At 46.3% G+C, this 13,593-nt stretch overlaps 1 protein-coding gene across 1 annotated transcript in view; it reads left to right on the top strand.

Annotated features, from left to right (window-relative positions):
• The window catches only part of LOC138515444 (zinc finger protein 585A-like), a 726,273-nt gene that overhangs the window by 6,572 nt on the left and 706,108 nt on the right, over positions 1–13,593 (top strand). The gene's annotated exons all lie outside the window — the stretch shown is intronic.

Raw genomic sequence — 13,593 nt, 5'->3', positions numbered from 1 at the left:
GGAGAGACCGCTGCATCCTCCCATATTACCATTATATCACATACCACCCCCCACATATGGTGTAAGGGGTGCTTAATATCAAAGAATTTCAGCTTTTTTGGCCGTCGTAATTGTGAGGACAACATATTGGGCCATTACCCCAAAAAGACATACATACCTTACTTTTATAGCTGGGAAAGGGTTAATCTACATTGCATTAGGAGGTACAAAAGTGCTTACCTGTTTGAGAAGCTTGTTAACCTTTGTTTCCTTCACTAACCTTTTCCTTTTTGCCACAACATCGGTATTACCATTTAAGTGTGAAAAGTGATATATTACTGTCCACAGTGTCCTAGCTATTGAAGTCCCCTCAGGGTGTAGGAAATTCTGTGTGCTATCCCAAAAAGGATATACTTACTTACTGAACTGAATGAGTGTAGTTTGAAGTGCAACTGTATTGTTGACAATTGCTCCCTTCTAAAGAAGGCTTATTTTAAAACTGACTGTTAAATTAATACATAATTATTTAATCAAGAAACCTTGAGTATGAGTGTTATTTGTATACTTGTCACAGTGAAACTCTATTTTGAAACCCTACAGCTCACATTGACCCCTCTTGAGATTAGCCTGGCTACTCAGACACTCTACCTACTTGTGTAGTACAGACTTATACCAAAGGTTGGGTTACCTATTGCCAAGAAGACAAGGCTGGTGTGGTCTCCCACAGAGTTACTACATACAATCCTACCTAACACCAATATATACTTGTGAGTCACAAAAGTGCTGTATGCCAATAACAATCCAATTTGCTATACAACTAATGCTCCTGCTTACAAGTGACAGCTTCAGATCAAAACAAACAGCTTCTGTATCGCCAAATGCTGGTGCCAGCTCCGGAGCACCCACTCACCTCATGCCCTGCCAAGCCTTACTCTGATCATGGGAACCCTTTTTACTTATTTTTTTAATACATCGTTTTGAAGTCATGCGTTCCTCCATCTTTTCTGGCACCCTTCCTGCCCGGCTAACTATGGCTAACTATGACCCTATTTCCATTACTTCCTTCCTGGGCAAACTATCCCAACTGATCCACCACACTGGATCTGTTGCTTGTCTCCATGACCACCAGTCTGGCTTCAGAGCAGCCAGAGCCACAGAAACTGCTCTACTGAACACCTGTGAAGACTTGCTCTCAAATCTTGATTTCAACTCGTCATACTTTCTTATTGTTCTGGATCTTTCCTCTGCCTTCGACACGGTCAATCATGCCACCCTGACAAATCGGCTCTGTGACACCCTTGGCATTACGGGCCTGGCACTGGACTGGTTGACCTCTTTCCTCTCCGATCGACCTTCCCAGGTTCAGCTGGGCCCTTTTCTCTTCCCTATCACACTCGCCACCTGCGGTGTCCCTCAAGACTCTATCCTCTTGCCGCGGCTCTTCATCATCTACCTTGCCCTTCTGGCCCACCTGATCCCCTCCTCTCCTCGCTTCCAGTGTTATGCAGATGACACACAGCTCTCCTTCAAGCTTACCTCTACTGCCTCTCTCATCCCTAAGTGTCTGACTGCTATTCAGGCATTGTGTACTGCCAATGATCTCTGCCTTAATGCCAGTCAGACTGAGATCCTTCTCATTGGGACCCCAGCTGCCTCCTTTCTGCTACCCTGTGGCCACCCTCTATGGGTCCCCTCCCCTCACCCTCTTGTGAGGATAAAAACTCATCTTTGACTCCTCCCTCTCCTTCTTTCCTCACATCCCAGACCTTGCCAAGAATGCATTCTCTCTTTCCTCTCCTTCCCCCAGAAACTCAATGTCTCCAGAGCTCTGGTCCTCTCTAGGCTGGACGGACTAGTGCAACAGCCTCTTCCTCAATCTTCCTTTATCCTCCATTCACCCCCTTCAACTAATCCAGAATAGGACTTCAAGATTTATCCTTGGCCTCAAGCCCAGGGACTGCATCTCTCCAGCCCTAAAATCTCTCCACTGGCTCCCAGTTGCTGCAGGATTAAGTTCAATACCCTCTGCATCATCTAAAAGGCTTTCAGAGGCCTGTGACCTTGCTACATCAAACTCTCTCTCCCGTAATACCTCCCTGCTAAAGCCCTTTGGTCCTCTAGCACAAACTCTCTGCAGATCAGACGCTTCTCTAAGCAGAGAGTGAGGGGGTAGATCTCTCTCCTCCGGAGGAGCCTCCCTCTGGAAGTGTCTCCCTGCCCCTCTCAGGCTTGAGCCAGATCTCATTAAGTTCCGGAAGTTCCTCAAGACCCTCCTTTTCTCTTCTTCCTTCCCTTTCCCACTCCCCTGCTAACACCCCTGTATGCCGCAGTGACTGACTTAGTTCTACAGGGCACCAGCCCCCCACCACCCATGCCCCCTCCTCCTCACTTTTACCATTGTATTGAATAATCTCTACCTGCATTTCTCACTTGGAGAGATTGGTAAGACACTACTATGTGGTCTTTACCATGTATTTTAATAATAAATAATCGGTTGACATGAATGCTGTTGCCAATTTCTTTCTACTCATTCAATGGGCCTCATTATGAGTGTGTTTTGGTCACTGTAACAATGGTGCCGGTAAGCTACCGGCACCGTTGTTACCGGACCGGCACACTCTGAGTTCTACAGACGGGTGCTGTCCTGCCCGCCAGGTCTGACCTCACGGGCGGAATGCCACCCGTCCGCAGACTTTGACAGATGCACCGGCACTGTTGCACACAGTGCCGGTTCATCCGTCTTCCCCATTCCAATTGAGTCCAATGGAACTGGGGAGTTGCTTTTTTCGCCGGAAAAAAGATGACTCTGGCGGCATCCTGCCGGTTTTACCGGCACGGCTACCGCCAGAGTCCTAATGAGGCTCTATGATTTATTTTAGATGCTACACACCACAAAACTGTTGTTGCCCCTGAAGACGACCCTGTTAATTTGTTTTTGGGACCAAAATATGTAGGGCGCAGATAAGGGTGTATGAACTTGAACAATAATATGCAACATCCTTTTTCTGTGGTGCTTTGATATATTATGCATTTTTTATACAGGTACTGTATTTTGAATTGCACTATGTGATGAATCAGAGATGATTCCCACAGAAAACCTAGCCTGGGACCCTTCGCATGTGGCCAGTAAGAGGCAGACACTTCCTGATCCTTACCCTAGGGGTCGTGCTCTGTGGAAGGAATACATGTGGGGGTCTGAGGGGAAGAACAGGTCAGGAGAAATTCTGATAGTACCCTTACCAACTTCCTCAGAGACCCTACGCTATTAATGGCCTATTGTAAAATTGAAAAAGCCCACGTAGGCTAAGGTTAAGGGTGCAGTGTTGTGCGACACAGGACTGCAGAAGACGCTGGATGATTGATACGTAGAGCGTTGTGCTTGTTAGGCAGAATTATATGCAGTACCTTTTGGGAACACCACACACAATTTAGACTACAAGTGACAGTACAAATTCACCTTTGGTACAAGCCTGTACTACACAGTATAAGTGGTAGCGATGGCTGAGCAGCCAGACTTATCTCAAGAGTAAGTGAGCAGTATCAATAGTTACACAAAGTACAGCAATTACTATGATTCAAACAAACACTGACTCAAGGTTTCTGAGTAAAAGAATATACATTTATTTACACATCAGTTATAAAACATTTCACTAAAGTAAAGCAGTCTAAAAATCACACTCTTAATACACCGCACCACTCCCAATAGATTCTGGACAAGTTAAACTCAAAATGAAGTGTGAGCAAAATGGCACTCCAGTAAATCGAAAAAGGAGGGAAAAACAAAGTTAGACTAAAATTGAGCAGCACCAACAGGTAAGTAAGCAGGACAATCTATAAAGAGCAACTACAATGATTGAATCAAATCAAAAAGGCTTAGGGCCAAAGTCAATAGGACAAAAGTCTTTTGCTCAAGATCGCACAGTTCAGGGTAGTTCGCAGTTAAGTCTTTGCCAAGAGTTCCGGACAAAGTTGGTCGGCAGAAAAGTTATTTTAAAGAGAAGAGAAGGACAAGCGCTCAGATTGGTGAAAGGTTTCACACACCTTCGCCGCGGCTGGACGAAATGAACAACCGGATTTGCACAGTACCTTTAAATGGAGAAGAAGGCTATAGCTGAGGCGGAAGTTCCTGGCAGGTCCTGCAGGCTCACGGTTCCTGAAGCGACTGTCGGACTGACACAAAGTAGGAAGACTGGAGGTTCCTGCACTACCCAGGGAAGAAACTAGCAGCAGAGCAAAGCAACGAATAAAAGGTACGCTCCTTAAAACCCAAGCATGGGCCGACCTTCCTGGCTATCCGGCCAACTGTAGCTCTGTACAGCGAATTCAACCAGAGAAGGGCTGAGTCCTGGCTTGTAGTTTGGGTGAACTAGTTTGTCCCACCAGTTCAGGGAAGAAGATTGCTGGAGGATCTTCTCTTGTCTTTGGAGTTTGAAGATTCGGACTTGCAGCAGGGCTTCGCCGGGTGGTTCAGTTGTTGTAGGGATCCTCTTCTGTCAGCTCCTCGTCAGTTCTTTCATTCCAGTGGCGACTCTGTCTTGCCAGTCCCAGAGACCTGCTTTTTATGCAGTTTTCCCCTATTCAGACAGCCTGGCTGTCAATCACACAGCAGGGTGGCTGTCCTGGCGGGACTGTCACCTAGCCAATCAGACAGGAGCGCGACTTGGGTTACCAAGGGAACCCATGGCAGGGGTCCTAAAACCCCTCCCTCACATCCTGCCTACCCAGACTTTCAGGCGCCTAAGGACTGCTTCTGTGTAGAAGCCTGCGAAAGGACGGCGAACAAAGGGACCAAACCTGGTTTGGCACACAGTAAAACACGAGAAAGACATTTTCAAAAAGAAATGGCAAATAAACCCAGTCAGAACCGTATAACAATCTAAATGGGCCAGCGGGTTTAAGGTCTAGGCTACCAAGATAGCCTAAAACACTACTGTGGTTATTTAAGATAACCGTGGTAGGAAAACTGGGTAGTTACCACTGCCACCAGCCAAGTCTTGATGAAAAGGGAGTGAAACAGTGCTCCAAGAGAAACAGACAAAAAGGGATAAGTATTAACCCTTTTCAATACTCCATGTAAGATGGGGTGTGCTGGGTCTGTGGATTAAAGAGACTAATTAAGTCAATGGCAATTTTACATGTTCTGGGAGACAGTAGTCAGTCCCAGAAAATGGAGTCTGAGTTTGGGAAGTCTAAAAGACAACCCTGTGTCACTGTACTGAAGGTGCTGTGTAACACAAAGTAAAAATATGATGCCTGTGGAGTAAGTGAGGCTCCACAGTCCAAGAACACACAATACATGTAAAACACACACATCAAAACAAAGGGATAGGAGGATTTAATCCACTCCTGGAAGAATCTCATACCTCTAGTCGGTTAAAAACATCCTAGAGAGACCATCAGCATTTTGGGGGTGACATCCTGAACTGTGCTCAATGGTGAAATCAAACCCTTGCAGGCAGATTGGCCATCTTAGAAGTTTTGGGTTCTCCCCTTTCATTTGCATTAACCATTTCAAGGGTTGGTGGTCAGTTTCAATCACAAAAGTAGACCCATACAAGTATGGACTAAACTTCTTCAAAGACCACACAATGGCAACACATTCATGCCCTATGGTTGGCCACCTTGTTTCTGGTTCCTTCAGTTTCCTACTGATGAAGCAAATGGGGTGCTCCCTACCTTTCTCATCCAGTTGAATAAGGACTACACCTATACCTGTATTGGATGCATCTGTCTGCACAATGAAGGGTTGGTGGTAATCAGGAGCTCTTAGGACTGGAGCTGGACAAAGGGCTTTCTTCAGGTTTTCAAAGGCTTGAGTGCACTCCTCCTTCCATCTAACCTTTTTAGGGAATTTTGGAGAGGAGACTACATTCAAAGGAGAAGCTATGGTCCCATAGTTCTCTATGAAATTCCTGTAGTACCCAGTGAGACTTAGGAAAGCTCTCACTTGGGTTTGAGTAGTAGGGGTGGCCCAGTTTTGTACAGCCTGTACTTTGCTAGACAATGGCCTTATTTCACCTCCCCCTACCTCATGACCAAGGTAGACCACTTTAATCTGACCAATTTGACATTTGCTTGCTTTTATGGTCAGATGGACCTGCTCAAGAGCCTGTGTAACATATCCTAAGTGATCAATATGTTCTTTCCATGTAGGGATGAACACTGCAATGTCATCCAAGTATGCCACGCAGAAGTCCTCCATCCCATTCAGAACTTGATTGACCATCCTTTGGAATGTAGCAGGTGCAATTTTTAATCCAAAAGACATAACCTTAAACTGGTAGAGGCCTGCTGTGGTGGAAAATGCAGTTTTCTCCATGGCATGGTCTGTCAGGGCTATTTGCCAATAGCCTGACGTCAGATCAAATGTACTGAGGTACTTGGCTGAACCAAGTCTATCCGCCAGTTCATCTGTATTTGACAAAGGATGGGCATCAGTCTTACTGACTGCATTTAGAGCTCTATAGTCCACACAGAATCTCAACTCCTTGGATCCTGCCTTTGGTACTAGAACAACTGGAGTAGACCATGGACTAGTAGAGGGCTCTATAACCCTGAGATGAAGCATCTTCTTGACCTCTCCTTTGATGTGGGATCTCACATGTTCTGACATTCTGCAACCTCTGCTTTTCACACGTAGACACTCACCACTGAGAATATCATGCTGGCCCCAAGGGGTCAAGCCTGGTGATTGTGAAAACATGGAGGCAAACTGGTTTAGCAGAACTTTGCACTCCTCCTGTTGTTCAGATGTTAGTTGAGAAGAGAGATTGACTCCTCCTATTTTCTCATCCAAAGGTTGGCCTCTGAGAAGGTCAGGTAGAGGTTCACTCTCCTCCTCCTCTTGAGCTGAAGCTAGAAGCAAAGCTCCCACTTCTGGTCTCGAGACATATTCCTTCAAACGGCTGGTGTGAAAGACTCTGGGATCCTCCTTAGGTCTGCCTAAGTCCACCAAATAGTTCACCTCTCCAAGTTTGCCCGCAACCTTGAAGGGTCCCATCCATTTGTTCTGCAAAGCCCTCTTCCTTGTTGGCACCATAACTAATACAAGCTGGTCTTGAGTAAACTCAGCCCTGCTGGCCTTCTGGTCATGCCAATGTTTGACCAGAGCCTGACCTGCTTTTAAGTTATCACTTGCTTCTGCCTTCATGTGTGACATTCTCCTCTGGAGACCTATCACATAGTCACTCTGACTGGCTTGGGGGAAGGAGCACTCTCCAACCCCTCCTTAATCAGGACCAAGGGACCTCTGACTGGATGGCCATAGAGCAGCTCAAAGGGACTGTAACCAACTCCATCCTGAGGGATTTCTCTATATGCAAAGAGAAGGCATGGCAGTAGAAGGTCCAACTTTCTTTTAAAGGGGTTCTTCTAAAGCACCTATCATGCTCTTCATAGTACGATTAAACCTCTCTACCAGTCCATTTGTCTGTGGATGGTAGGCACTAGAGAACTTGTAAGTGACAATACAGTTTTTCCACATGGCTTGCATGTAGGTGGACATGCAATTGGATCCCCTGTCGGATATCACTTCCCTAGGAAACCATACTCTGGTAAAAATACGAAGTAGAGCCTTAGCCACAGCCTGAGCTGTAACAGTTCTCATGGGTATAGCTTCTGAGTATCTTGTAGCATGGTCTACTACAACCAGGATGAACCTGTTCCCTGAAGATGTGGGAGGGTCAAGGGGACCAACAATGTTGATGCCCACCCTCTCAAAAGGAGCTCCCACCACTGGGAGAGGCACCAGGGGTGCCACATTCTTGGCTCCACTCTTGCCAGAGGTTTGGCAAGTGTGACAGCTCCTACAGAATTTGTCAACTTCTGAACCCATCTTAGGCCAGTAGAAGTATAAGGAGAGGCTTTCCTTGGTCTTTTTGAAACTCAAATGACCAGCCAAAGGTATCTCATGGGCCAACTGTAGGAACTGGAGTCTGTTTTCTAGTGGGACTACAAGTTTCTTGCAGTCCCCAGGGGTCGACTCAGTCGGTTCACTGTAGAAGAGGCCATCTTCCCAGTGCAACCTATGCTTCAGGCTCTTGCCCATCGAGCTGAGAAGCTGCCTGTAGGTGAAGTCCTTCGAGAGTAGGACACTCTCTTTGTCCTCTGCTGAAGTCTGTTGGGTCCACCTTCTACCAGTAAAGACAGTAGCTCAGGATGGTCAACATAGTCAAGATGTCCAACCAAACCAGGCACCCTCATTACAACTCTGGCGGAATGGATTAACGGGTGCCGCAAATGGATGCAGACCCGTTAAACCCATTCCGCCTGATTACGAGGTTCCCTCGCGGGACCCGGTAAGAACACCTGGTAAAACCAGGCGTCATTACTGTGTCCCATGAGGGGATCAGGGAGCTAACAACGGGCCGGTCGTAATCGGCCCATTGTTAGCTCCCTGCACCCATTCCCATTGAGCCCTATGGGGGCTCAAAAAGGAATGGGGAAAGTCCGGGCCCGCGTTGCCTCTAGGGGGAATTACCGGGCCCTCCAACCTCGGAATGGCCCGGTAATTCCCCATTCAGGGAACCCGGACCTGGACCCGGTTTTGGTGGCAGCCATGCCGCCAATAGCGGCATGGCTACCGCCAAAGCCGTTATGAGGCCCAGTTTCTTCCTCCAGATCGGACTCTTCAGAAACTGGATCAACCACACAGGGTTGTACCACAAGTGTGATCTTTTTAAAAAAAAAGAAATTTAATGGTTTGTTCAACCTTTAAAAAAGAAGAAAACAAATGACACATCAGTGTCTTCCCTCCCTCCCTCCTGTTTTCGGTAGCAAGTCCAATTTGTCACATGGGACTCCGTTGGCCACAGCCTCAGTCAACAAGTCTTTCTACTTTTGCTTGAACACTCAGTTTACTTTCAAATCGTCCAACCGAGTTTTTAGCACTTGGAGAAAGTTTAACAGGGCAAACAATACTGCTCTATTAGATCCTTCAAAAATAACTTTCTACCACTCCTCAATACTCCTTGTTCTATGAAGATTAATCACTGGACCAAAAATAAGACCTCTTTGGTGCTGAAGTTCCGGACATGACATGATCAGATGTTTTAGGGTTTCTTTAGCGTTGTTTAAAAAAAAAACGGCACTTGAGGTCGATTTCGACATACTTAGTCCAAGTGCCCAGGCGTTCTTTCGTTAGCAATGTGACTAGTCTAAAGCGCATGTATAGCGCTCTAGCATGCAGGTTTGGCAAGCGGGTTAGGTAGGTGTGGCGTCAGCCATACGCTTTTGCTTCTACTGGTACCTCATGCATCAGTTTCGATTTGAGTCTTAACTCGCAGGTGTTAATCCAGTCTAATCTCCAGATGTTCCTCTTTGCCATATCTGGATTTCCTATTAGCATCAAGAGAGTGATGTCGTACTCGTTTAGCAGATCTTGACAAAGGCGATTCCATTTGGAGAGGATGGTGTATTCTTTGTCTGTATCAGGTTTGTGCAAGATACGAATTTGGGCCGCCGGAGCCTTCAGCATGGTTTTTTGAAACAAGCTCGGTAAATTCCATGATACTCGTGCGTGAATTGAAGTGAGGCGCAGTTCGTACTCTATACAGACAGTTGAGGTAACTTTTGGAAGATGTAACACTCGGGTCCAGAAAATGTTTTCGAGTGAACTCCACAGGTCACTTGTACACCCAAAGGCATTTTCCCCTCCATAGATTAGAGCTGGGACAACTTTTTGCTGACAAAACATGATGATTGGTTTTAACAAGAACTTTCCGAATTTTTTGTTGATCAGCAAGGCTTGACACGCCAACTGCCGGCACTTACTTTTGGCCACTTCAGCCCATGGAGCATCGTTCCTGCTTGCACTGATCCTCATGCCTAGGTATGTGGTGTTTTTTACGACCTGGATTCGTTCCTTAGCGGGGTACCAGTTCATCTTCTTTCTTTTCCCGCTTGGACCAGATAATCTCTCCAGGATTAGGATTTCACATTTTTGTTTGTTAATTTGAAGCCCGTTGGATGTTATGTAGGTGTCCAGGAGGTTCGGTTTGCGCTGAAGACCTATTGGGGTCAGATCTACCAGAATAAGGTCGTCAGCGTAGACTAAGTAGTCTATGGGAGTGCCGTGAATTTTTGGAGGAAACATGGTTACACCATGAAATGCCTCATTTACATCAGAAATGAACAAGTTGAAGATAATTGCTGCAAAGGGGCAACCTTGTTTCACACCCTTATATGTGTTGATTGGAGCGGACAGCGTGCCTTCATGTCTAGTCGGATCTTGATGGAGGTATCGGTGTGTAATTCACGAATTGCGTCCACTAAACTAGGAGGACAATTCCACTTGGTCAGTTTTTGCCACAGCATCTCCCTATTGATACTATCAAAAGCGTGGGAGAGGTCTATCAGTGCCAGGTAGGTCTTTGAGTTCGATCTAATTGCTTCCATCTTGAGTAGATTCAGTCAGAGCAGGTTTAAGCCGCAACCAACCCCTCTTACAAACCCTGCTTGTCTTGGGTCTACATGGTTGGAAACTTCGGCCCATTTTAGGAGTTTTTGTTGGAGGAGGGTGCCATAGATCTTAACCCAAGACGTAAAGGAGCGCTATAGGTCTATAGTTTTTTGGGTTGGTTCGGTTCCCCTTTTTAAAGATTGGGACCACCACGGCGCTCTTCCATGACTTAGGGGTGGAGCGACTCTTGACAATTCTGCTGAATAAGGTGACACAGAAGTCTGCCCATAGACCCGGATTAAGCTTGATTGTATAGTTCGTTAAACCGTCGGGCCCTGGAGCTCTGGATTCACGCACGTTTTTAATTGCGAGTAAGATGTCTTCTCTCTCAAACACGGGATCCCAATGTTTTACGGATGTGGATTCGCAGTCTACAGTTACTGCGTCTTTGCAAAATAGGGCTGTGTAAAACTCTGCCCATTCTTTTTCTGTGACTGCGTTGGCCTCTAATGCGTGTTGAGGTGCCAGGCTGTTGTTTATCAGCTTCCAGTACTCAGCTGAATTATTTCCTTCCATTTTTGTCAACATGTCCTCTGAATCATTTTGAAGCATGGTGGCCGCATGTGTTTTGAGCCAGTTTTTATATTTTTGCTTGATCGCCCTTTTGCTCTCTCTCATGGTTTCGATGTTTAATCCTTTTAGTTTCCTTAGGTCTTGTCTCATAGATCTTTTCCGTTGCAGAACGGTCACGTCGAATGTATGTTTTGGTCGTAACTCGACGTGCTTCAGAGTGTGCTTGCGTTCTTCAAATTGGGACAACAGATGTTGTTATTCCAGGCCCACTGTGTTCTTCTCGAAGTTAGATGAGATAACTGATACTTCAGTGTCAAGAAGGTTTAGGCAAATCCTGCTAGAGCCCATACTCACCGCATGCGGCCAGCTCTCTTGGACGCCGGAGTATTATTTGTTGATTGTGAGTTGTACCATGTCATGGTCACTATGGTTCCTTTTGAGGACTTCTAGGTGCAGAGCTCTCTTATGGATATTTTCGGAGACAAATATATAATCTGAGTTTTGATCAAGCCGTCTCCAAGTTGGCTGGGCCAGCATTTAGCACCGACAGCCCGCGAAGATCCATTTCCAGGCACCATTGGAATGCTATTTGTTCTAAGTGACTTTTCTTACTGCCGCAAGGTTCTGTACTTGGAGTACATACGATGTTTAGGTCGCCACATATAATCAGGTCTAGTGGGTGTTCCTTTTCGAGTAAGTTGTCAATCACTGCTGTCACTTGATCAATAAATGACATTGCATCTTTTGACAAGTGATTCCAATATACATTGATGATATGTAGGCGCGAACCCTTGGTCTTATCTTTCGGTGGGACGCCGATTGTAGACACTTGAATGAGCGGGGTTAGGTTGAGGGATTTCAATAGTCTGAATCCTGACGCTTTTCTGACAGCCAGCAGTAGTCCGGCCATATGTCAGCCCTTTTGTTGCCTAATCGCTGGGTTGATTGCTATTTCAAACCCTTCTAAAAGAGTGGGTTTTCACTTAGCCATGTTTCTTGTAAGCACACGAGGTGTAGCTTGGTTGCGCACAGTGTTTCAAACAGGTGAGTAAAGCCTCTAGTGTTCCAAGAATCCATGGTACAAGTGCTGAGGTCCTCCAATGCCTGGCGTTAATTGGTCAAGTCCGTGTTTAAGGATGCCACCAGCCAGGACCAGTCATCCGCCTTGTGAGTCATGTTGTCTTTTAAATTATCCTCATCTCTCGTGGCAAGTGAGCTCTCCACTCCGTTGACTGTTATCCTTATAAGTTCTCCCGTATATGGTGTCTCAAAAGAGTCAACGGTGGGAAGATTTGTGGTCAGCGGGGCCTGTGTCAACAAAGCAGATGCTCTTATCTCAGCTAACTGAGACCAGGCTCGACTCACTACGGAATCTGTTCTGCTGTGGGAGTCGACCTTAGGCACTTTAGGCTGAAAGCTTTCATCTACTTTTGATATGTCGAATCCCAATGACATCGGCACAGGACCGGCGTCAAGCAGTGCGTCTGCTATAAGTTTAGACTGTAGATGCAGTATCACAGCGTTGTTTTTCTTTTCATTGAGGAATTTGACAATCTTCAGGTCCTCAAATTCGATTGCTCTTAGGCTTAGGATCAGATGACAAAGCCATAGTATGTTGTGACGATTTAAGATTAGATCGTCCGAGGATTCAATGCGTTCTAAAGTAAGCCGATGTAGGGTTTGAGGCAAGAGGATTTGAGGCTTTCTCCCACATTTGGGACTTGGTGGTTCGAGGTGATGTTATTCTGCGTGTCTGGTTGAGTCTTTGGCTGGCTATGTGGAGTTTGAGTCGCTCTGTCTTGCTTATGCTCACTTAGTGAGGCGTTGGGTACTGGAGGCACTGACCGACTGTTGGCAGGCGGCTTGTTGCTGCCAGTCAGGTTGACTGTGGCCGCTTTCTCACTTGATGATACACAGGAAGTGCTGAACTTGTCTACCAGCAGTGTTTGTTTGGCAGCCAGAGTCAGAAATTGCGGCTCCTGAGCGACTTTCGCTGGTTGAGGCAAGAGCAGTGGTTGAATCAATTGACATGATCCTGCCGCTTTATTCGGGTAGGCTTTGCCGTTGGGCCCCTCGTTTATGACTTTCAGCAGGGGAATGCTTAACGTCTTACCTGTGCCCAGAAATGGGTTGAACTCAACCTGGGCGTTTTGAGGAGATAGTGGTGTTGGCGTCGTAGGAATAACCTGTACAGAAGCCAGATTCGAGACAATGGCAGTCTCTTCTTTGTCTTCGTATATGGATAGATTCGTAAAATTATCAGAACATCACTAATACAGGTCTAGGACCACTCTGGTTCAGTTACCACTGCATTGGAGGCTTTTGCGGACTGCCTTCATTCAAAGACTTCGTCTTTGGTGATAGGACCATTGACAGTTACGTTCACTGTTTTGATGTTGCGCAGAAATTTTCGAGAGTCATTACCGCGTCTCACTTTCCTTGCTGGTAAGTTTTTTTTTGTTTTTGTTGCAGGGCCACTTGGTACTTGATCTTTGAGGGTGTCCGCCAAGTCCTTAAAGATGTCATATAGGGCAGTCGTATTGCCTGAAGCGGCCTCTTTTAGGGGTGGCGTTTCTTGTGCGAGCAGCTCCTGATTGGTGGTTACCTTTGAGGTTGAGGCCGTTTGTGGATTTTGTAAGGCT

Source organism: Ambystoma mexicanum, chromosome 6q, assembly GCF_040938575.1.
Source record: "Ambystoma mexicanum isolate Mex_15411 chromosome 6q, UKY_AmexF1_1, whole genome shotgun sequence".
NCBI lineage: Eukaryota > Metazoa > Chordata > Amphibia > Caudata > Ambystomatidae > Ambystoma > Ambystoma mexicanum.
The sequence above is the reverse complement of the archived record's forward strand: the minus strand, read 5'-3'. Positions and strand labels throughout refer to the sequence as shown.